The following is a 22,157-nucleotide window of genomic DNA, read 5'->3' as shown; positions in this document are numbered from 1 at the left end:
GTCTTATAGTCATGTAACAGGTTACAACGTAAGTAACATAGTAAGTCTCAAATACTTAGAAGATATACAGAGAAAATATTCATTGTATTAATGTGTGTATGTGAGTGTGAGTATGCGTGTGTATGTGTGTGAGAGAGAGAGAGAAAAAGAGAGAGAGAGAAAGAATGAAAGAAAGAGAGAGAGAAGTGGGAATGAGGGGAGAAAGAAGAGGAAAGGAGGGAGAGAGGGAAAGAAGGAAGGAGGGAGAGAAGAGAGAAGGGAGAAGGGAAGAAGGGAAGAAGGAAGAAAAGGAAGGAAGGAGGGAGGGAGGAAATAAAAATCTGTTAGGGTACAGGTAGTAGCTAGCTTGGGCTGAAGATGTGTCTTAGCGGTAGAGTGCTTTCCTAGCATCCATGAAGCCCTGGGTTTGATTCCTCAGTACCACATCAACAGAAAAAGCTGAAAGTGGCACTGTGGCTCAAGTGGTAAAAATGCTTACCTTGAGCAAAAGCAGCTCAGGGACAGTGCCCAGCCCTAGAACAGGAAGAAAGAAAGGAAGGAAGATAGGAAGGAAGGAAGGAAGGAAGGAAGGAAGGAAGGAAGGAAGGAAGGAAGGAAGGAAGGAAGGAAGGAAGGAAGGAAGGAAGGAAGGAAAGAAGGAAGGAAGATAGGAAGATAGGAGGGAAGGAAGATAGGAGGGAAGGAAGGAAGGAAGGAAGGAAGGAAGGAAGGAAGGAAGGAAGGAAGGAAGATAGGAAGATAGGAGGGAAGGAAGAAAGGAAGGAAGGAAGGAAGGAAGGAAGGAAGGAAGGAAGGAAGGAAGGAAGGAAGGAAGGAAGATAGGAAGATAGGAGGGAAGGAAGGAAGGAAGGAAAGAAGGAAGGAAGATAGGAAGATAGGAAGATAGGAGGGAAGGAAGGAAGGAAGGAAGGAAGGAAGGAAGGAAGGAAGGAAGGAAGGAAGGAGAGAGAGAGAGAGAGAAAGAAAGAAAGAAGAAAGAGAAGAAAGAGGGAGAATTCCCTTTGTAAACAGGAGTTCTTGTCAGATCAGTTTTCTCTTCTCTCAGCCTTCTATTTTCCCTCTGCTGTTGAACAGATATGAGGACACAGCTAATATCCTCATGATTAGTTGTTTCTCAAATTTCAAAATGTAAATGAATCATCTGCAGATTCTAATAGAAGGCCGATCTGATTCCTTGGATTTAAGATTCAAGCATTCTGACACAAATGTTTCTAATCCTACCCTAAAATGTCGCTGAAGCTTAGTCATGTCGTATCTTAACCTAATTAAATCAGCAGAATTCCCATGAGTTCTATGTAGGTCAATATGGAAAACAAAATGAGTACCAGGAAGCTGGAACATATGTTATGGGGTAAAGGGGTTACAATAGAGGGGAGGGGAAGAAAGACAGATGAAGAAGAGAGTGGGTAATGCAGTAACACTATTCAACATACATATATGAAAACAGATCAGGTAAATTGAGGGGGAGAGATGGGGAGAATGACAGCAGGGATAACACTAAGATGCACTATACTCCTAAAAGGACATGTTGAATTTAAACTCCTTTGTACAAGCACTTAAATAATTTTTTTAAAGTACAGCCAACTGTAATTGCCAAAGCTAACCACCTCCCACCCCGCATGCTTTACTCAGTGTGATGTTGAAACTCCCCCATCAAGAGGTAAGATATTATTCTTCTATGCCTTGAATCCAGGCCAGATTCATGGGAGGTTTATAATCAAAAGAACAGGGTGCAAATAGTTCTGAAAGACCTCTGAGCATCAATGTCAGAGAAGTTCCTTGAAATTTCTGTTTGGCTGGCATGGGGTACTGTACTCTATCTCAACATACTTCCTCTGGAACCAGCTGCCCAACTCTTAAGAATTCCCAGGTCATGTGCAGAGGACACTGGAAGCACACTGGTAACTGGAAAGCCTTAGAACCAACTGAGCCCAGGTACCAGACATGTGATGAAGAAGCCTCCACTAAGTTTCCAGGCTCTGCCACTCAGTCACTCTTGCTCTTTTGAGCACGCCCAGATGACAACAAGACACCCTGGAGCAAGAACAAATCACCCCTATGTCACAAAATCTATGTGTCTAAGAATACAGCTATTATTTTAGAGCCTAAATTTGAAATTGTTTGTTACATATCAATAAACTGGAGGAAAGGTTTAAGAGGTAAGGTGGAGAGGACCGGAGTTTGGCCACATTCACCAATACCCGGGTTTGATTCCTTGGTAACACATACATAGAAAAAAGCCACAAGTGGTGACGTGGCCCAAGTGGTAGAGCTCTTTTAGCCTTGAGAAAGCTCAAGGACAGTGCTCAGTACCTGAGTTTTTTGCCCAGGCCTGGCAAAAAGAAAAAAAAAGAGTTAAGGTGGAGAAACAATAACTGCTCAGAGAAGGTGCTGTAGCTGAGACAGGCAGGGTATGATGACAGGGATAAAACATTCAAAACTCTTAATAAGGGCCCAGAGAAAATTCAGGGTAGGGCAGACGTGAGATGAAACAAGAGATCAGAACAGAAACTGAATGGAAATGATTGCAAATGACTTTAGAGACATTGGTATTTATTCATCAGACAGGATATTTTCAGGAAAAAAATAACAAAATCTAATTCTCCAAAATATCTTTGAGAAACTGATTCTGCATTGGAACAGCATGCATCTAAGCAAAGAATATAGATTTCTTAGATCTCATTCTTTCAATGGAACCCTACTCTATAGGACTGCCAAATGGATGGAACAGCCCCAAATAGTTTACATTATTAAAATATGCCAACTGTTTTCCTGATAATATGATGAAAAACCCAAGCTTTCACCAGAGCCAACACAGGTCATTAATGTCAACTTCTGATCAGGAATCACACCTGGCCTCTAAGTCCCATCAAAATATCCATCTTGTACTAAGCCTATATTGATGGCTTACCTGCTATCACCAAGGCTTCAGAACATTTTTTTAATTCCCTTTGTTTCCTCTAAATTCACCCTTGCCCTGTATTATCTACATCATATACTGAATCTCAACTAAGATTCCTGTTTTGAGATACTACATTAATGTATACCTAGTAATACTTACTAATAGTATACTTAGCAAAAGAGAAGGCATATCTGACCCCCTGTACACACATGCACACACAAAGTTAGATCTTGCTTCAAAACAAGCCTTTCCTCTGACACAATAGAAGAAAAAGCTTGTTATTTAATATCTACGTTTGTTGATCTTCTATGCATCAGGCAGAGGCTAATATGTTTTACCTATTTTATTCAACCTTACTCTCTCCAACTTTGCTATAGATAAATGAAATATTATAAAATAGTTTCATTCTAGGAGAATACTTAACTTTGTATGCAGGTACCAAAAGTTGTCCTATTGTGTCATCATCTTGGTCGGATAATAAGTTTTTCCTGGAGATTTAAATGTTTATGTATCAAAGATAATTATTTACTATGGTAGTTCTGAACATAAAGTAAACTGAAAATAAACAGGGATTTAGGAAAATCAATTATGGTATAGCTGCTTTAAGATTAGCTTCTGATACATCTTTCTTGCCATGAGAAAAGGTTAAGTTCTCATGTTTAACAAACACCAGAAGGCCATGGATAGTTTACTGTTATTTTAGTTTTAGAATTCGTTTATATACATGTACACAAAAATCTTTTCAAAGATATACACAGTTGACCCCATCATGTGCAGCAGTTTTGTTCTGTAAGTTGCCACAAACACCAAGTGAGCAAATACTGAGTCATTGCTTCTGAGGAACATACAAGGTTTGTTTCTGCAAAACTCTGGTCACAACATTTTCATCAACCCATCATTACCTGACCTGGTTTTAAATGTGCTTCTTTAACGACATTTAAATATGCTACTGATTCATTAACTTTGAGCTCATGTCCAAAGATGCTTTCACTCATGAATTTTCCCATTTAAGAACACCGGAGTTAAAAAAAAATGGAGGCATGGCTCAAGTTGTAAAGCACTAGCCTTGAGCAAAAAAGTCAAGTGAGAGAATGAAGCCTTGAGTTCAAGCCTGAGTATCAGCATAAACACACACACACACAACTGTATACATATATAGAACAAACTTTGGAAAACTGAAAAGTATGGCAGTAAACTGACTCCAAAAATCAAATGATGTCAAAAAGAAACTGAAATGAGAAAGCAGTTATCACTATTGATCTCAGGTGGACATAATGTGTTTAGGTAACTTATTGTTGTTGTTATTGTTATTGTTGTTATGGTTTTTGTGACCACAAAAGCTTCCTGAGCAATCATCCTGAGGATTGTAAAGTCTAGTAAGTAAACAAACTTATAAAAAATAATTCATAAATAATATTTCTAATAATTGATGTGTTCAGGGATAGAATGCTTGCATAGCATACATGTGGCCCTGGGTTCAGTTATCAGTAATGTCATAAAGTGAAACAAAACAAAAAATAAAAGCAATTATGTTCTGTTCATTCTATGTCCTGATACCTTATCTGTAACTATTATCTCTATTTTATCTCCAACTATTATTTAAATATAATTTTTTTAGTTTTGAAAGAAATATAAATATATTTCATAATCCAGACATAGAATTTCTCTTGACCTAGGGAAAGTTATATAAATTCTATATTAAAACCATATTTATGATCAATGTTAATAAATCTTTAAATAACAAATCATATTTATTACAATAAAAGAAAAAAATCACATTTATGAATCTCTTGTTAAGTTCTTCAAGACAGTAGATAGCACTTAGGAGGTGCTAGAAAAATGTGGATCACATGGATGGTTTTGGCAATGTTGAGTTTGTTTAAACTTTTCACATTATGGAACTGTCTTCAGTACATCAACCAAGTAGGGATACACGTAACACAGTTGACAAGTGAAAATTCATCTGTGAAGTTGTGCACTTAGGACTAAAGTCCACCAGGGAAAACAAGTATCAAAAATGAACGTTGGGATTAACAAGGTGTGGTATTTATACACAATGGAATTCTATGCTGCTGTTATAAAGAATGACATTGCCCCATTTGTCCATTTGTAAGAAAATGGAAAGACTTGGAAAAAAATCATATTAAGTGAAGTAATCCAGACTCAAAGGAACATAGGCTCAATGGTTTCTCTCATTTGTCATAACCAGTAGAAACCTTGGGCTTTCCTAGCAGAGATTTACAACAGAGAAAAACCTAGATACCTAAGACCATATAGTATGACGCTAAATGAAAAGACCTCCAAGATATAGAAATAAAAGCCATATAATGAGTGATTGTTGTCCTTAATGTACCATGTTATCTCTTTTGCTATCCCTTGGTTATCTCATATTGTTACAGTATTTTACCTTGTTATCTGATATATTGTATGTATGTTTATTTGAAATAGGATAGGGAAGGGGGAAAAACAAGATGAGGGGTGGGGTGGGGGAGGGAAATGGAGACCAAGACATGAGAAAGGGTATCAATGTTTGTGAAGCAATGTACCTTCTATCTTGTGAACATAATGCAACTCTTCTATTAATTACAACAAAAATATATAAAAAACAAAGAATTCTCGTATGTGACACAGACTGACATAGTTCAGCTTTTGAAAATGTTGGATCAATCATTCAGTATTTGTAAGTTTCTGTTATGTAAGAAAAAATGCAAACTTTAAGCAATTTTTTCTTACATCAGTGAGGTAAATATGTCTATTAACTCTCTTGCCTTTTTGGAAGTATACAAAATGTACAGATAAGTCTATATATTTTATGAAAATATATAAAGTGTGAGACTATATGAAAGCACATGCTTGTTTAAGGATGAATAATAAAATAAACATTTATATATCTATCATCCAAAAAAATGAAAGTTAATTCATGTTGGGTAAGAATAAGAGGAAAACATCTACAACCATGAAAACCATCTGCATAAGGGATGTGTCAATCAATTTCCTAAACTATTTTCAGAATAATTGTTTATCAAAGAAAGCTCAGCCTCTTATTCTATTTATTCAATTCTTTCCACTAAGTTGAGTAAATGTCTATGTGTGTGTATGTGTATGCTTGTCCTGGGGCTTGATTTCAGGGACTGGGTGCTATCACTGAGCTTTCATAGTCAAGGCTAACAATCTACCATTTGACCCACAGCTCAACTGCCAGAATTTTGATGTTATATTGGAGATAAAGATGTCATGGAATTTCTTGCCCAGGCTGACTTTAAACTGTGATCCTCAGTCTGCTTAGTAACTAGAATTAGAGGCAATGCCACTGGTGCCCAGCTAGATGTCTACTTTTATAACAATTTCTGTCTTTGAGTTCTAACAAGTTCTGTGCTATTTACTCATGATTTTAGAGGGTTTTTTTGAGTTTCTGTAGTATTAGCAGTAGATATTAGAGTAACACTAAGCCAGAGGAAAGGGCATTGATGTTCTATGATGCAACATGTATAAAAACTAAGGTATAAGGAAATACTGCTTATATACCAAGGTGACAGTACTAAGACAAGGTTACTATGGAGTAAACAAAAGTCAATTAAATATCCTATAAATTATACCATTGATTAAAAAAATAGTATTCTTGGGCTGGGAGTTTGGCCTAGTGGTAGAGTGCTTGCCTACCATGCATGAAGACCTAGAGTCTATTCCTGGGTACCACATACATAGAAAAAAAGCCAAAAGTGGTGCTGTGACTCAAGTGATAGAGCTCTAGCCTTGAGAAAGCCCAAGGACAGTGCTCAGGCCCTGAATTCAAGGCCTAAGACTGGCAATAAAATAGTTTCTCTAAGTAGAAATATTATAAATTTTTGGTGCCTGAGTCCCTTAGAACTTATAAATGACCTCCCAAAAAGTCTTTATGTAGGTGTATTTCCTGAGACATGTATGCTAGAAATTAAGAATTTATGATAAAAATGGTTGAAAAATAGTGTACTAAAATGTAGAATAAATAAAACTTAATTTAAAAACTTAGTGGGAAGCAAGCCATTGATTTACATTTTGGCAAATTTCTTTTGAGTTTTTAAAGACAGCTGGATTTTCCTTCCTGCTTCTGAATTCAATCTGTTGGAATCTCACACCTCATGTAGCCTTAGAAAACTCCACTACATGTATATGAGAATAAGACAGAATAAGATTGAAACATTAATTAAAAGTTTTAATTGCTCACACCTCCTGAAAAGGTCTTAAGGACGAAGGTAACCAATTCTTGGGACTGGCCTGGGGAAATCATAGTTTGAGAACTAAGAAGTCCTCTATATCTAGAAATGTCCAACCAGAATGACTGAACGTTCCTCTACTTTATACTTTGAGAGTCATAGAAGTGAAACAAAATCAAAAGATCAAGGGGCAAGGCCATGTCTTTGTGCATGCTAGACAAGCACTGCACCTCTAGGCCAAAGACCCAGGTTCAGTTTTTCCATACCACATACATAGAAAAATCCGGAAGTGGTGCTGTGGCTCAAGTCATAGAACTCCAGCCTTGAGAAAGCCCAAGGACTGTGTTCAGGCCCTGAGTTCAAGCCCCAGGACTGGCAAATAAATAAAAATCAAGTGGCATAAGATCATAACACCCATTAAGGGCTACTCTGCCTCCAAAAATTACAAAGTTACCTAATTCCTAGCTGTGTATATATCCAGGTACCTTGACACAGAGCTCCACAGAAGCTTGTTCACTCAAAATCAATGGAATCCTCTCAGAAACATATACCTAAGTGTACCTTAAGTAAATGTTTTTTTGATGTTATATTAAGTAAAATCAAAATTACGCTATATTTAATTTTTTGTGGTTTAAGGCCTTTGGGCTAAACCAATGTAACCTAGTGAGTGGTCATTTAAGTCTTTTATTTTTGAAAGAAAAGTAATACATACCATTTCATGAAGTATTTTTTCACAAAGTACAATCCAAAGACTTACTCTTACAGAAAATCATTACTGTATGCAACAATAAGAAAATATTTAGCTTCCTGAGGATTAGCTCCATTTTTCAAAAAGCCTTACTGAATAAAGTATATTAACTCTACCTCATGACATCCAAACCACAAGTTTTCCCTCTGTCACCTTCAGTTTCTTTTAGGTGAAATTGTGTGTGAGTAAGCCATTAGTCAAATAATATACTCATCTGTTTCCACAATTTTTCTTTTTTTAGACGACACACTTTTAAAATGTGTGTGTGGGGAGGGTCAACTAATAGTGACTGTAATGATCATTTAACAATTCCTAGAGTCCTTTTTGACCAAAAAATAGCACATTATGTAGATTAAAATGCTGTAAGAAATCATCATAACCAGTGGGCTTCCTTCGTGTGAAATACTTAACATTATTGAATTGGCAACAGACATTTATTTCAAGCTTAACACATCCTTTTTCTTGCCATCTTTCACACAAAATTAATGTGTACCTACAGTTGCTATGTTACTGGTATAAGCCTTAACTTGGCATGGTAGCACTGCTAAAATAAATCACTTATTTGAAGGTGTTTTCTGTAACTTTAAAATATATTTCCAAAAGCAATAATTGCAAAAGAAAAAACTGTAGCTTCCATTTCCAATTTTTCATTTTTATATGTTTGCCCTTCAATTGTCTTTTGAGTTAAAAAAAAGAAGGTATTTAGGAATTTTAAGAAGGACTCTGTCTAATAATTCCAATACAAAGTTTCACAGCACATACAGAGGAATTAGTCAACTGCTTCACTACTTAAAACAGAGGAAAATTGGCCGGGAGTTTGGCCTAGTGGTAGAGTGCTTGCCTGGCATGCACAAAGACCCGGGTTCAATTCCTCGGTACCACATACATTGAAAAAAAAAAAAAAGCTGGAAGAGGTGCTGAGGCTCAAGTGGTAGAGTGCTAAGCCTTGAGAAAGTCCAAATACAGTGCTCAGGCCCTGAGCCCAAACCCAGGACTGGCAAAAAAAAAAAACAGGAAAATTATTGATGGAAAGGTGACAGTGAGCAAGATGCACTGAACTTCTAAACTGATGTGTCAAATTGAAACCCATTTGTGCAATAACATAATTTTAAGAAGAAAAAAATGCAAAATAGTTTATAGTGAAACATTTGCAATATTTTAGGCTTCACAATTTTTAAACAGGTCAGATGACATTGCCCAAAGGAATCGTAATTACACAGTAATAACAGAAAAAGTATCAAAGTAAAGAAGTGAAGTATGAATAGCACACATCTTTCAAACATATAACAAAGAAAAAAGGCAAGATGTTTGCTTTAGAATCACGCATCAAAGTCTCATAAAATAGCAGCTAAAAGATATGTATATATATATATATATTCAATGTATTCATGTGAAAATGGAACAAGAAAACAGGAATAATGGAAGTGGAAGAGAATGATGAAAGGGATGACTGATGAAGATGCACTGTGCTCACAAACTGACATGGAACTGAAACCCCTTTATATAACTACTTCAGAATAAAAATATCTACTTAAAGATAAAACTTCTAAATAAAAAATAAAAGTTATCTTGGAGGTTAATGGCTAGTTAGCAGAAACATACCTACATACTAATGTCACTGCCACCAGTGTCTCCAAATTTAGCTTGCTGTCCCATAAATCCAGACAAATTCTTGAAAAAAATCACTTCCCTACATTAAAAAACCTTATCTGTTGCCTAAAAGATGCAGGCTGCACATCTGAGCATAGCATATGATGCTCATGCAGTCCCAAACCACCTTCTCTCCTGCCAATTTATTCTTTCAACAAGTAGACTTGGCGTGCCTTTCTGCACCTGGACCTCCACACATGCTCAGTCACACCTGCATCAGTCCCAGCAACCTCTCCTAGACACCAAATTGGGTCTCTTTGGGTGCATGTCTCCTTGTTCCAGTGAATACATTGCACAGTGCAGTGAACAAATCCAAATCATGAAAAATGTTCAGTGAGAATTTGGTCTATCTACAACTAAAACCAAAATAAATTAATTAAGTGCAATGAAGAAGAAAATATACCTGGTCGATTCATATGACTACTATTTTATGTAGATGAATTCTGAGAAATCTGTGTGTGTTTTTATAAACAGAAGTATAACATACGGTAAAATGATGCACAGAACTTAGGTTTTCAATACAATGAACTTCTATACTTGCAATTATTTGTGAACAACGTAAAATATCAGACCTGTCAGTCTCAAAACAACTTATATGCCCCCTTTCCAATTCTCTTCTTTGTTTTCCTAGGCAACCACTCTCTGGTTTCATAGATTTATTTTATCTATTCCTAGATTTTTATAACTCAACTATATAACTTCATATATAGATTTTTTTCCAGTCCTGGGCCTTGGATTCAGGGCCTGAGCACTCTTCTTGGACTTTCTCAAGGCTAGAGCTCTACCACTTGAGCCTCAGCACCACTTTCGGCTTTTTTCTATGTATGTGGTACCAAGGAATTGAACCCGGGTCTTCGTGCATGCTAGGCAAGCACTCTATCACTAGGCCAAGCTCCTGGCCCTTATATATAGACTTTTTAATCAGTCTTTAATTCAATACATTTTTATATACACCAATTTTGTACACATCACAGATATGTTCTTCTATCCATCATTAAACAGAAGTTTGTTTTATGAACATATTTATCTTTCATGCTTTCATTTCCACTTTTGAGTCTTTTCGTGTCCAAGCAATCTTTAGCTATTTCACCATACCGAATGAAAATAGACTCAATGATTTCCCTCATTTGTAATAATTAGTACACATCTAGTACTCTCCTAGCAGAGGATTACAATAGCTTAAAATCTCGGTATATAAGGTCATATAGAATGAGACTAAATGAAAGGATTTCTAGGATATGGAAATAAGAGGTTTATCTTGTGTGATTGTTGTTCTTAATGTACTATGCTATTTCTCTTCTTTTTTTACCCTTTGGTTAATCTCCTATTGTTACAGTATCTGACTTTGTTACCTGGCATATTGTATATACATTTATTTCTTTATTTGAAATAGAAAAGAGAAGGGGGAAACAAGATGATTGGGACGGGGTGGGGAGAGAAATGGGAACAAAAACATGAGAAGGGCTATCAATGTGTGAGAAATAATGCACCTACTACCTGGCAAATGTAACTGTAACCTTTATATACATTACCTAGACAATAAAAAATAAAATAAACCACAAACATCAAAAAAAATCTTTAGCTACTTCAAAGTTTAATTCCAAATGCCAAAAACTCTTCTGCAACTTTTAAGTCCAAATTTCTAAACAGAGCTGGTCTTGGTTTATCATCAGTTAATGCAATAGTCTAGCTACAAGCTTACATAGCCACTGCCCTTTCCCGCACAAATGACTTGGGGAGCACCAGAAAAGTGAAATGCAAGCATTAAGGAGAAGTCCTTGAGTGGTTACAGTCATGGTTTTCATGCTAAGTCTTGTATCCAAAATTTGTTTACTCCCTATTCATTCCAAGTACCAACAGATTTCTGTATTCTTTTCTACAAATATAAAAATCATATAAAGAAGTTGTGTGAATATTAAATCTCCTACCCATTGTGATAGGAGGAACAATAGTAAGTTATTTTCAGTCTTTACTTCCATATCTGCCTAGTGAAGTTCTATGTAGTCATCATAATCCAGAAAAAAAAACATGTACACATAAACTCAAGCCCTTTTCTGTGTGAAGTCAGTTTTTTCTGTGTCCCTCATCCTTCCATGACAGCCTTTCAACAGCAAGTTATAACCATGCATCTGTTCACTTTTTCAGCAACTATCTTCTGAGAACCCACGATGTGTGAGGGGCAGGTGCAAAGTGTTGAGTAAAAACAGAATCCCTATTCCCATGAAGTTTATCACCTAGTGTTTAAAATGCCTTTGTCAATAAGGTCTTTATCTGCACCTAGACAGTGATCATGAGTCAATTCTGTCCCATGTGCACAACCCCCACATTGAATTAATGTTCCACAAAAGATGGCAGCAAGCTTTGATCACAGGTAGTTCCCTATCCATCAAGCACAATCTGTATCAGAACAAATGGATGTGATTTTCATCAAAGACAGTCTGAGATCCCAGAGATATTAAAGGAAAAAAGGGAAACAGTAGAGGGCAGGAAACCTCATTCATAATCCAGATGCTATCTTGTATTTATTATTAGGTCAACTTCTACCCCAAATCCTGGCAACAAGAAATTGTACTACTGGTCATTTCTGGTGATGCTCTGGCCATAGAAGAGTAATCTTGGATCGCTAGTAGATCAAGCAGACTGAAATCGAATAACCTATAAAATAGATACCCAAGGTCTTTACCATTTTTCTGTCTAGAGACAGAGCCAACTGTTTACAGAATTAAAATACATAATTATCCTAGCAAATGTCTTTGCAACTTTCAAATCGTGCATGAAACCAGGAATCCATCTCAGTCATGGGCTGCAAGCTGCTAAGCTCCTGCTCTGTGAGGCTTTATCTAAAGGAAAATGGAACCAGTGCCGACTCCCCTTCTGGGGGAAAATCAAACACAGAAAGGCACAGACCAACTCCTTCTCCTGTCCCTAGAAAAATAAATTTTCAAAATTCTCTGCTACCTTCACCAAAAGCTAAATGGGGAAGTAAAGGAGATTCAAAACTCACTATGTATGACGCATGATAAAAATTTATTCCTCTTATGTCTGTCCAGGATCATAAAAAGCAAGTTGGTAGCTGTCATCAAAGTTTCATACTGAATATTTTAAGGATAAACATTAAAGACCTCAAAGTATTTTTTTTCAATTTAAATTTAAACCCAGGTTTACAATTACCATCTGTGTTAAAGGTATTTACATGGGACTTTCTCTACCTTTTTTTTGACCAGTCCTTGGGCTTGAACTCAGGGCCTGAGCACTGTCCTGGGGCTTTCTTAAGGCTAGAGCTCTACCACTTGAGCCACAGCACCACTTCTAGCTTTTTCTATGTATGTAGTACCGATGAATTGAACCCAGGGGTTCGTGCATGCTAGGCTAGCACTCCACCAGGAGGGCCAAACTCCTGGCCCCTGTCTAACGTTTTAAATCCAAAGATTTTTGTGCATGGGCCTTTGCATTTGGGTATATACTGAGTTATCTTTCTCCCATTGTTCTTTTAATGTGTGAGGCTATAAATACATTTTGTGTAACTCAGTGGTCAGTCTCACATATGGAAATGACACAGTTAACAGCTGGATATATCTAAAGGAAAATGGCACATTAGACTATTTAACTTTGTACCTGATCCTGAAATCTGAAGTTAAGGGATGCATTTTTCTGGTAGGCTGATTGTTTTTAAACATTTTATTAACACCGATTTTTACATCATATTTCAAATATTATGTTTAATAAACAAGTATTTAAGAAGGGAGTTCCTATATGTAATCACTGGCACATAGATTTTAGAACATAATTAAAATTAAGCTGAGAGTTTATATGTCATAGATACATATCAATCAATATAAATTATGTCTATAGAGCATATATCCAATCAGATTTTATGTGTATGTAGTTATGTTTATATCTCCAAGATCATGTCAATAACATGGGGTACCCATATATTGAGTCATCGCTCTTGTACTGTTTGGATCTAATAAGGGATACATTTTTAATAGTCAAAAGGGGTACGTGAGACAAATTTCCCTCCATTAAAGTAGAGGTGAAGAATGTGCATTGCACACACTAGAATGAATCATTAAGAGCTGATGCATACTACAACATAAATAAACCTGGAAAACAGGGTAAGTGAAAGAAGCCAGTCATAAAAGGCTACATGTGGTATGATTCCATTTATATGATATGCACACAATAGGAAAATCCACAGGTACAGAAAAGAGATTAGTTGTTTCTTAGAACTGAGAGAATGGGAGCAAATGAAAACTAGATGCAAATGGGTACAGAGTTTCAAAATAATGAAAATGATTCAAAATTGATTTTGGTAATAGTTATATTGTCTGAGGGGGGAAAAAACGTACTGAATTTTTTAACACAGGTTAGCTGTATGGTGCTGTATATGCAAAAGACATACTCAATTTTGGGTCTAGCAAGAGAAGATGAAATGTATATACTTGGCATATATATAAAGAATAAAATTCTGGGAGGACAATGAGATAGGAAAGGAGAGGTAACCATTCTCCAAGTGCAGTGCCACACACTGAAAGTATATAATCACAGCTAACCATTACAAGTACCAGTTTATTCCAAGTCTATAGCAATTTCTCAGCCTGTTATAAAACCTTACTGACCTCAATGATGAACACTATTTTTGAATGCATCTATTCTGAGAGCCTGAAAAAGAAAACAATCAATAACAACAAAATATTTACTTGCATCAGCAAGATGAGAGTTGTAAAATAGTTAATTTATATATGCACATAGTTATAGTACTCCCATGAATCACAGGCTAAATCCACCCCAACTCTATGTTAAGCCCACTGCTCTAAACTGTTGCTACCTTAACTCAAGAATAAAATTTTAAAAGATAATTTTTATTTCAACTACCATATGTACTTTTGTTTATGCTTATGGATCATTTAAAATACAATCACTGCATAGAAAATCTAGAAACAATGCTATGAATCTCTCTGATTGGCACTGAGATACATGTGAATTGCAACACTGCAAGGAATGAGCATTATAGGCATGCTTTCAGACTCAAGGAACAGAGCAGCAAACTAAAAGAAAAGGAGACTGGAAAGGGCATTACATGTCATCTCCCAAAGTTAACACAATAGATTAATGAGCAAAAACTACAAGGACGGTAAACCCTACTAAAAGGTGATCAGACCAGGATTAAGGTTTAGATGCTAGCTCTAAAACAGGACAAAAATAAAGAAAATGTGTTTAACCTACCTAGGCAAAAGCTATGATGAAGTCAAAATAGCTCTGATCCATCTGAGGCTCTGTACATTGTGGCTCTCCAACAAAATGTTAGAACAAGTTACCAAGGAACCGTCATATTCCAGGTAAAGGCCACATTCCCATCTACAGAGGAGAATACACTCTTTGGTTAGAAAGTTGAACTAGCCCACAATCTCCAAAGTCTTGTATGCCTTTTCTAGTTTGTCTGAATCATACATGTGGGAAACTTGCCCATAATTTCCTCCTTAATCCTCCTTAACAAATCTGCCAACTCAAGTTGAAAGCCCAAACCTGGTTGTGTTGAAATGGCAAGAAAAGAAACATTCCACTCTTCTTCCCTCCCTCCCTTCCTACAGGTCCAATAGCCTTTTCTTGAATCTGATCATATAGAAAAGAAAATTGAGAGCAGCTGAAACCTCAGGGTCATTTTCTTTCCTTTTATCTAATATTTTTCAATCCATATCTATTCCTATGGGCATGCAACTTTTTCTACAGCTAGCCTAAGTAGAAAAACAGACTGCAAATCATATAAGGGCTCTGGACTGGGCCAGAATTTACTAACTAAATGCCAAGGTCTGAGGATTCCGAACGTCGTTCTTTGCTGCTATTTTATCTGAGAGCATGAACAAGCAAAAGGAGCAATTGAAGAATCTGCTGTGAATAGAAGAATCTTCTTTTTTCCATTTTGACCTATTTTCCTACAGTCGCTATTAATGATTCTTTAAACAAATAATATGATCTCAACTCAAATTTATTTGGCTTTTGGAGCAGAATTTCAGTCGAGTGCAAGCAAAGTTATTAAGGTTATATGCAATTACAGCAGAATCTTAAGTCTGAATAGTCTTCCTAATGCTACATTTGAAAATAAAGTTAACAAAACATAGATGTGAAAACTCGGTTTCTTTTTCCCTGTGCTCAAAAACATGTAAGGCTTTGAAATGTGAGATTAAAACAACTTCACTGAGAAAAGTCTATGATGGCACCCAGTCTTCTTCACCTTATTCATCGATACCCTCTTCAATTATAGATTTGGTTGGCAGATCGTCAAATATAAACAATTAGCACTGAAAACAAAATTTATGACCCAAAACATCAAGTGTCAAGTTTGTTTTTCCTTTTGTCTTATGGGTAAAAAGTAGCAATTGATTCATGTAGCTCATATACCATGTGGCTCAAATCAGTAGGCTGTCACCTTAGTATCTGACAACTGTATCTTTTGTGACCTACACAAAGCTTTTTACCAAGAATTCAGCTCATTTTTTTCCTATATGAATTACTTCAATTCCTTTTTTTGCCTCTTTAAAAAAAATAAAGCCACAAGGGTAATAATTTCCTTAAGTAGGTTAAATTTCATTAAGAAATTGTAAAAAGGAGCTCCACTCAACATTTATATTTATGAATCTTGGGGCTGGGAGTTTGCCTAGCATCCATGAAGACCCGGGTTCGATTCCTCAGTACCACATACATAGAAAAAAAGCCGGAAGTGGTGCTAAGGCTCAAGTGGTAGAGCTCTAGCCTTGAGAAACTCCAAGGACAGTGCTCAGGCCCTGAGCTCAACCCAGGAATGGCAAAAAAAAAATTATGAATCTTGATCAATTTCACCCCTTCCATCACTCTCTCCAATCTCTTTTGACCCCAACCATCCCCACAATCCAACCAGTTCCATTTCCACAAACATATACATTGAACATTATGTCTGCATTCACCCACACTTTCTCCCTCAATTCATCCACCCCCCTTTCCTTGATCTCTCCTCTTTCAACAATGCATTTTTCAGCTGCCTGGTATTTGTATTATTGAAATATAAGTTACTTGTCTGAAGGAGTTAAACCACTGCAAATACACATATACATAAATACCTAAATATGTGTGTAGATACATGCATATATATATACACTCCACACTATGATACATTTGATTGGTAAGTTTGCAAAGATAGGACATTTTCAAACAAGTTGCTTAAGACTACTCTCCATCCCATTGGCCCTAACATTGGAAGTATTGGTGAATACTTTTAGGATCTGTATTAATAGAAATTGAGCGTATTTACTTGGGGTTAAGTGGGATACATCTCTATGAGTCACAGGAACTTTCCTGAATGGTTGAATTATTACTGGTTGTTCCCAATATATAAATGCCTCTGAAAGGCATGACACAAACCATTAGTTACAAACATATGATGGTCTGTGTCATCAACTCAAAAGGTTATTTAAATAGTGGTATAAAATTTAAGTATCTTGAAAGTATAAAGCTCATGTACAAAAGAAACAGAAGTTTCTGTAACTTGGCAACAGTTCTCAAAAGTCCCATTGAATTATCAGTAATAGATTATAATACTAAAAAAGCCTTTGCTAAATGCTGGTAGAGGCATTATTCTTAATAAGCACAGTACATACTGACTTCTCTAATATCTCGGCAGAAGATGTTACAAAATTACCGTAAGGAAAATGAGCTTTAGATTGAAGTATTCAGTAAAATTCTCTAAATCTTGTGGTATCTGTGCATATGTAAGCATAGGAAATTTGTAACTGCTTACAATTTCTCATTCTGAACTCTTGTATCAGTAACTAATTCTGTATACTGATAATTGTGCATTATTATTTAAACCCCTCACTGATGAAGCTTTTGACTTCACAAAATCTAGAAGATCATTCCATACCTGCAATGCTGTCTTCCCTTGGTCTCTAGGAGATAGTCCCTTCTTCCATCTCACTGAAAACTCTTCTCTTTGTACCTAGAACTTTCTATGTGTGAACCATAAAGGTAGGGGTATATAAAGATTCAAGCTCTCTTCTTTTCTGAGACAGGTCCTCACATAATAATCTCACTAGCTCAGGTGGCTCAAACTCATGATCCATCTGCCTCAGCCTCTTTGAGTGCTGAGATTACAAGCATGCCCTACCATACCCAATAGATCTCTTTCCTCTTTTCTGACAATTATTTTCCTTTTTATGATCCCTACAACTTTAAACATCTTCTGACTGCTTTACACAGCATGTCTCCTTCTCCTGATCTAATTTTCATGTTAGGTTACAGTCTGATTAATCAACTGCCTACCTGACAGATTCATGGGAGCATATAATCAATATCTCAAACACTCAATGGTTACAATACAACTCTTAGAAAATATTGTATAGGATTCGACTAAATTAAAGGTTCTCTAGAATATGCAACCAAAAGCTTTATCTTGTGTGATTGTTATTCTTAATGTACTATGTTATTTCTCTTCTCCTTTGTTGCCCTTTTGTTAATCTCATATCGTTACTATATCTGACTTTGTTACCTAGTATGCTGCATACAGGTTTATTTGATTTGAAATAGGAAAGAGAAGGGAGAAAACAAGATGGTTGGGGGGGAGGGAATTGGGGACAAAAACACAAGGGGTATCAATGTGTAAGAGGTAATGTACCTAACTATCTGGCGAATATAACTGTAACCCCTCTATATTACCTCAATAATAAAAAAATTAAATTAAAAAATATATTGTGTGAATTCCTCCTTGGTGGCTCCCATCTCAAGCCAGGGGCCAGTGGTTCAAGCCTTTAATCATAGCTACTTAGAGATCTGAGGGTTGTAGTTTGAAGCCAGCATGGGCAGAAAAGTCTATCAAACTTCTCTCTCCAATTAACTACCTAAAAACCACAAGTGAGGCTGTGGCTCAAGTGGTAAGAGTGCTAAGCCTTGAGCAACAAAGCTCAGGGACAGTGCCCAAGCCCTGAGTTCAAGCTCCAAGATCAGTGCACACCACACACATACCACACACACACACACACACACACACACACACACACACACACACACACACACAAAGAAATCAGTCATCAATACAAATCCTTGCACATAAAATCCAATAGTTAATCACTCATTCAATAGAGTCCATTCATCATTAGCAAGTCTTCCCTGTCTACTTCTAAAACATACTGCCAATCTCCATCATGGCTCCCACAGCAAAAAGCAGGAGCCTCTTCCTTAGACTTCTGCTCTTCCCTATTCTATTATTCTCTACACAGCAAGGTGAACTTTCCTTTCAAATTCAATCACATGACATCATCCTTCCGCTTTCAATCTCCCAAGGTCCCTGCTATGGTGGTGATTAAATGTATTCCTCTGTCTTCAAAGTCAGTCCCCTTCTGCCCTCTTCCCATCCCTCTAGTTTTGTCCTCTCACACCCTCCCCTTGTGCTCTCATCTTAGTGGTCCCCTTAGCTTGAAATGCTTTGCTTCACAATCCTGATTTTCCCTATAGCTTGGCACTTTTCTTCCAAGTTCTTGGCCTATGCATCATTTCTTCCTCACCACTCATCCTGAAAATACCCCAATCTCCTCTTACTACATCACCTTGCATCACACTTAGATCTCTGCCAAGAAGACAGTTCTTGGTGTATGTTAGCTTCCTATCTGCCTCTTCCTAGAAAACTCAACTTTGTTCAGGCCTCGGTACATTTTTTTTAAAGATTACATCAATAATCTCGGTGTCTATGATCTGAAGCCCTCTATCCAGGTTTTTAATATACAGTTTAGTTTAAAAAAGGAGTAGACACAAGTTACACCACATTTTTCTGTACCTCACCACTTTAGAACTACAAATTTGTACTTCAGAGCCACTGAACAATCAAACTATCTTTAGTGGTCATAAATACATTCCAGGAGCCACATGACCAGGCTCTTACACTGTAGAAGGTCATGCAAAGAACTCCTGTGCTAGAAAATGTCTTATTTTGTGTTTCAGGTAAGTTGGCTCAGTGCAGTTACATAGGAGGCCCTCAAGTAGAAGAAACCTATGTTTAGATCACTATATGACTACCCCCAAACTATTGTTTTTTTGCTCTTTTACATTCCTGTATTTCACTATGCCTGTTTGAAGGTAACAATTGCTTTGTCTTCTAGAATTTTTTCCTAGCATTTAATACCACAAATACTCAGAAAACCTGATACCAGTTAAGAAAGTCTATGATCAACTAGGATCAACTAGGCAGATGTCCTAATACTGTAAATGAATGGCTTCTGTGAAACCTGGCTCAGTTGGAACTTGGCTCTGTTGTGATGGATGGTCTATGCTATCTCTCTCTCACACCTGCCTTACTACACAGATCTTCATGACAGTTCTAGCAGATATGAAAAATAGCCTACTAATTATTATACCTACTACCATTCCCAGGAAAAGAAGAAGGAGAAGGAGAGGGGGAAGGGAAGAACGCAAAGGAAAGGAAAAGCAGATGGAGAAAAGGAAAAAGTGAGGGAAGAAAATAGGAGGGGATAAGGGAGGAACAACAGAGGAAGGGAAGGGGAGAAAAAAATGAGGGAAGGGGAGAGGAAGGGGAGGAGCAGAAGGAGAGAAGGGGAAAGGGAAGCGGAAAGGAAAGGGGAAAGGGAAAGGAAATGCAGCAATGGGGATGGAGGAAAAGGTTAGAGTAGAAAGAGACAATCAGAAAAAAAGAGAGAAAGACAATCAGGTAAGATGACCTCCAACACACACACACACACACACACACACACACACACACACACACACCCCTTAGCTTAAACATGCAGCTCCCCAAATTTCACAGATGATTTCATAAAATAACTTATGTGTATCCTGTCTCATCTACAGACCTTTAGGGATGTCAAAACCTAGTGCTGGCCAGAGAAGTTGGCCAGGTGTCTAAAATTTCTCAGTAGCATCTGAGGTCAGTTTTTACTAGAAGATTCCAAAATGGTAGCAAACCATGAGTATAATAAATTTGGCAATGGAGAGAAAATATGTGAAGCTAACAATTTTTAAAGACAGACATGGAAACTGGCAGAAAAGCAAGTCCTGGTCTAATACTGATATATTTAGAAATAAAAGTATTTCTGTTTCATGACATAAATTGACCATTTTTCAGACACAGAAATTTCTAACCTCAGACATGGAGTTATAAGAACACTAGGAAGAAAAAAGTTTACTCCAATATTTTTTTCAAATTTTCAAATTAATGACTAAAAAATGACTAAAAATTTTGACTTTTTTCATACATGAGTTATACCTATTAAATTATATAGATAAATAAATATAAAATCTACCCATTATGCTCAGATGCAAATGTCATGTTGTAGGAGATTTTAAATAGTTAAGCAATACATTTGAAGTCTGAGGACTTGAGATTCCCTTAAGGTTTCACTTATTGGCATTTAATCCCCATTAGGATATTCAAGAGGGAAGAAATTTAATCCAGGTAGGGTCTATGAGAGAAGGTAATTAGGTTTACATAAAGCCATTAGGGTGCAGCCTTCATGACTGAAATCTAATGGCTTAACCAGAAGGGCAAGAGACAATGTGCATTCCCTATCTCTTGCCATGTGATATGCTAGGCAATCAAGAAGGCCACTACTGGGATGGGGATATAGCTCAGTGGCAGAATACCTGCCTACCTTGGGGTTGAGTCCCAACATGGGAAGGAAGGAAGGAAGGGAAGAAGGGAAAAATGGAGGGAGGGAAGGAGGAAGGGGGGGAGAGAAAATTATAAGGTCACCATCAAATGCAGGCTCTCAACCTGGCTTCTCCCAAATCATGTACCATAATAAATTTCTTCCCTTTATAAATTACTTGGACTCATGTATTTCAGATAGCAATAAAATACACTCATTATTTGTTAACTGAATGATAAACATGATGAACTCATAACATCATTCACTGACACAATTATTTACATACTACTTTTATATAGTATCTGAAATTTCTCTCCCTCAGACTTATGCTCCCCTGGTCAAAAACTTCTAAAATTATGAATGATCATGATTATAAATTCCTTAAATTTATTATCGCTGTATATCTCCTACAATCAGAAGAGGGTTTTACTGCTACATGCCATATCATTTTTAATAAGAAAAATATCCAAGCACAGAAAGTAGCATAAAAATAGTATCACCGATTGCAAATTAAGTGATAAAATGAACTTTGCCATTTCTGGGGCTTGAACTCAAAGCCTAAGCACTGTCTTTGAGCTTTCTCAAGGTTACTACTCTACCCTTGAGCCACAGCATGACATTTGGCTTTTTCTGTATATGTGGTACCAAGAAATTGAATCCAGGGCTTCATGCATGCTAGGCAAGCACTCTACCACCAGGCCATGCTCCCAGACTCTGATCTTAACTTTTGATAAGTAAATCTCCCTTTGGGAATTCATCCTAAGACCCAAAAGACTAAGTTAAAAGAATCACTGATCAACATTTAGTAGCCATCAGTAAAGCAGAAAGAAATTATATGTACATGTAAACAAACCAGTGGTAAAAGGTAATCTATAATAGTGTGAAATAGAATATAAAACATTATGAATTGAGTCCTATGAAAAGTCAACAGAGTAGAAAGGAAAGATTCAAGCAAGCATCATATGAATTGGTAGATAATTATAGAGCATTCTTATCATCAGTCTTAAATCGACAGGCTGTTTCCCATGCCATCTACCATG

At 36.7% G+C, this 22,157-nt stretch overlaps 1 protein-coding gene across 2 annotated transcripts in view; it reads right to left on the bottom strand.

Moving 5' to 3' along the window:
• Positions 1-22,157, bottom strand: part of Adamts3 (ADAM metallopeptidase with thrombospondin type 1 motif 3) — a 185,778-nt gene that overhangs the window by 98,912 nt on the left and 64,709 nt on the right. The window lies entirely within an intron of this gene.

The sequence above is a fragment of the Megascapheus bottae genome, chromosome 13, assembly GCF_031878675.1.
Source record: "Megascapheus bottae isolate mThoBot1 chromosome 13, mThoBot2.hap1, whole genome shotgun sequence".
Taxonomy (NCBI): Eukaryota; Metazoa; Chordata; class Mammalia; order Rodentia; family Geomyidae; genus Megascapheus; species Megascapheus bottae.
Note: the sequence above shows the minus strand (reverse complement) of the source record. Positions and strands in the feature narration are given on the sequence as shown.